The sequence below is a fragment of the Colobus angolensis genome, unplaced genomic scaffold, assembly GCF_000951035.1.
Source record: "Colobus angolensis palliatus isolate OR3802 unplaced genomic scaffold, Cang.pa_1.0 Scaffold41, whole genome shotgun sequence".
Classification (NCBI taxonomy): domain Eukaryota; kingdom Metazoa; phylum Chordata; class Mammalia; order Primates; family Cercopithecidae; genus Colobus; species Colobus angolensis.
The window spans coordinates 14577821-14582070 of NW_012117488.1; positions in this window are offsets into that span (position 1 = coordinate 14577821).

Here is a 4250-nt window from a genome sequence, read left to right on the forward strand (position 1 = left end):
TTTGCCTGCCTTGGCCTCCCGAAATGCTGGGATTATAGGCATGAGGCACTGTGCCTGGATAAATTTCTGTTCTTTAATCCACCCAGTCGGTGGCATTTTGTTATGGCAGCCCTAGCAAACGATTATACTGCCTTCTTCCTATAGCAGTATGGATATTTCATGTGTTGTTTTGTTTTGTTTCTGAGACAGAATCTTGCTGTGTTGCAACGGCACAATCACGGCTTACTGCAGCCTTGACCTCCTAGGCTCAAGCGATCCTCCTAACTCAGCCTCCTGAGGAGCTGAGACCACAGGTGTGTGCCACCACACCCAGCTAATTTTTGGATTATTTTCCAGAGATGGGGTCTCACTATGTTGCCCAGGCTGCTCTTGAACTCCTGGCCTGAAGCAATCCTCCTGCTTCAGCCTTCCAAAATTCTGAGATTACAGGTGTGAGCCACCATGCCTGGCCCACTACGGATATTTTAATTATGGCAAACCAGATTATATCATTATTCATGCTTAAAAACCTCCAGTGACTTCCATGTGGTTGAAATAAAACCAAACTTCTTTACCAAAGTTGATAAAATCCTACAAGATTTGGTTTTGGTCTTCCTTTTCATTATGCACTGATCACACTGGCTTTCATTTTATTTCACAAACACACCTAACTCATCCATCCTTCAAGCTTTTTCCCTTACTGCTCCCACTGTCTGGAAATCTCGTTCTGCAAATATTTGTGGGGCTGGCCTCTCCTTGCCATGTAAACGCAAATGTCACCTTGGAAAATCCTTGCCTAATGGCCTTAGCTAATGTAGTATCCCCCATGACTTTATTCAGTTATACTGTTTTTCTTTACAGTATTAATTAGTAGACAAAATTATCTTTGTCATTCATTTACCTGATTTTTATCTGTCTCTGCTCACTGGAATGTAAGTTTATTGAGAAAAGGACCCTACAAGTATTGTGCCCCAGCACCTAGAACGTTGCATGGCACATAATATATATGAAATAATGATGTAATCAATCAAGAAATTAAAGATTGATGGATGCATAAATGTATAATTCTGCCTGGTTGAAATGATGGCCAGGTTTCTTGTTTTGTTTTGTTTTGTTTTTGAGACAGGGTCTCATTCTGTCACCCAGGCTAAACATTTTTTAAATGTTTCTTAAAAAACCGAACCATTTCTGTCCGGGTGCTGTGGTTCACGCCTGTAATCCTAGCACTTTGGGAGGCTGAGGCGGGTGGATCACAAGGTCAAGAGATCGAGACCATCTTGATTAACACGGTGAAACCCCATCTCTACTAAAAATACAAAAAAATTAGCCGGGCATGGTGATGGGCACCTGTAGTCCCAACTGCTTGGGAGGCTGAGGCAGGAGAATGGTGTGAACCCAGGGGGTGGAACTTGCAGTGAGCTGAGATCGCGCCACTGCACCCCAGCCTGGGGACAGAGCAAGACTCTGTCTCAAAAAAAAAAAAAAAACAAATTTCTGCTAGGTGCAAACATGGCTCACTGGAGCCTCGACCTCCAGGCTCAAGCAGTCCTCTTACCTCAGCCTCCCAAGTAGCTGGAACTATAGGCATGCACCACCCCTGGCTAACTTTTGTATTTTTTGTAGAGATAGAGTCACCATCCTGCCCAGGCTGCTCTCCAACTCCTGAGCGCAGGTGGTCCGCCCATTTCGGCCTCCCAAAGTGCTGGGATTACAGGCATGAGCCACTGTCCCTAGCAGAAATGGCTAGGTTTTTAAAAAACATTAATTCAGCAAACATTAGATTTCTGTGTGACTGCTAACAATTTATGAGGAGATCCAGGAAGTCCCATAGAGAGGTCCACAGGGACAGCATGGAACTGAGGTCTCCTGCCAACAGTAATGTGAGTGGGTTTGGTAGCAGGATCCCCCAGCCACAGTCAAGCCTTCAGATGGCTGTAGCCCAAGCCAATACCTTGAGTGAGATCTCATGAGAAACCCTGATAAAGAACTATTCAGCTAAGCCACTCCCAAATCTGACCCAAAGAATCCATGCACAACAATAGATAGCTAATACATTCCCAAATCTGGAAACAGGTGTCATCTTTGGTAACTTCCTCCTACCTCAATTCCAGTATCAAAGACATTTAAATAGCTCCAACATTTTTCATTTCTCCCTGTCTTTCCCACCACTATTCTAGTCCAAATAACTGTGGGTTTTTTTCCTTTTTTTTTTTTTTTTTTTGAGTCAGGGTCTAACTTTGTCACCCAGGCTAGAGTACAGTGGTATGATCTCAGCTCACTGCAGCCTGGACCTCCTGGGCTCAGGTAATCCCCCCACCTTAGCCTCCCAAGTAGCTGGGACTACAGGCATGCACCACAATGCCCCACTAATTTTTTCTATTTTTTTTAAGAGACAGGATCTCATCGTGTCGCCCAGGCTGGTCTGGAGCTCCAGGGCTCAAGCAATCCTCCCACCTTAGCCCAAAGTGCTGGGATTACAGGCATGAGCCACCGTGCCTGGCCCAAACTACTGTCACTTCTTACTTAGGCAGGTGCAATAGCCTCTTAACTGATCAGCCTGCATCCATTCTGGCCTCTTGTTAATCCATTCTCCATTCACAAAAGGCTAAGATGTTATTTTTCCAACATGAAAACCTCACAAACTCTTCCCTTGCCCTAAATAATTGCAGTGAATTCAGATAAGTGCCACATTAGCAATAATCCCACAGAGTACAAGTACACAGAAAAGGAGCAATGAACTTAGGAAGAGTAGGAACCAGGTCTTCTACTTTTTAAAATTAGTAAGTGTTAAACTGATGATACATAAACATGGCACAAAATCCACATGACATTAAAGGCACGACAACATTAAAGGACACGTTTCTGTGTCCCCACTTCTCCAGTTCTCTCCAGAGGCAGCACTTAGGCGTGTATCTTTTTGGAGGTATTTTATGTATATTTGTTTATTGACAATTATGAAAAATACTTGAAGTAATAAACTGCCCTTTTCTCTAAAATCTTGACCTTCAGCCTACTTTCAAAGCCATCGCCTATAATCCTTTTTCAGATCACAACCACTCTGCTTTCAAAACCAGGTAAGGGCAATGCAGACATAATTTATCCTTTTTCCTTATTGCTAACAGGAGTTATAATGATAACATCAGACATACTATCATAAAGTAAACTGCCCTTTTCTTTAAAATCTTAGTCTTCAGCCTATTTTCAAAGTCATCACCTATAATCCTTTTTCAGATCATAACCACTCTGCTTTCAAAACCAGGTAAGGGCAATGCAGACACAATTTATCCTTTTTCTAACAGGAGTTACAATGATAACATCAGACCCACTATCTTTCCATTTGGGCTGCCATAACAAAATGCCGTAGATTGGGTGACTTATAAACAACAGACATTTGGTCGGGTGCAGTGGCTCACGCCTGTAATCCCAGCACTTTGGGAGGCCAAGTCGGGCGGATCAGGAGATCAAGACCATCCTGGCTGACACAGTGAAACCCCGTCTCTACTAAAAATACAAACAATTAGCCAGGCATGGTGGCGGGCGCCTGTAGTCCCAGCTACTCGGGAGGCTGAGGCAGGACAATGGTGTGAACCTGAGAGGAGGAGCTTGCAGTGAGCTGAGATCGTGCCACTGCACTCCAGCCTGGGCGACAGAGTGAGACTCCGTCTCAAAAAAAAAAAAAAAAAGTTATTTTTTATAGGAGGCTAAGTCCAAGATCAAGTTACTGGCAGATCTGGTGTCTGGTGAAGGCCCCTCTGTGGATCACAGATGGTTGTCCTCTTTCTGTGTCCTCACATGACCAAAGGAGTGAGGGAGCTCTCTGGGAACTCTTTTGTAAAAGCACTAATCCCATTCAGAAGGCCTCCACCCTGATGACGTAACACCTCCCAAAGCCCCGTACTACAAAAACCATCATATTGGGGATTAGGTTTCAACATATGAATTTTGGGGGGATGCAAACATTTTTTCTAAAGCACCTACACATTTTTGTTTAATCTCTAACCCTCTAAATTTTAAATCTGTTACTTCAGTGATTGTTGGGAATATATGCTGTTCTCATCCTTCCTAGCTATCTATGTGTAAAGTACATTGTCCCATACCAGTATGTCATTTGCTGTGTGTTTTTCTCCTAAAGTTTATTGGTGTTTGTTGATTTTTTTTTTTTTCAGGAGATTGACTAAGGAGCCAGGTTCATGGCTTTTAGTAAGGCTTCTGTTGAACATTAATTATATTCCTTTTATCGTATGTAATTAGTCTGGGTTTTTTTTCTTTTT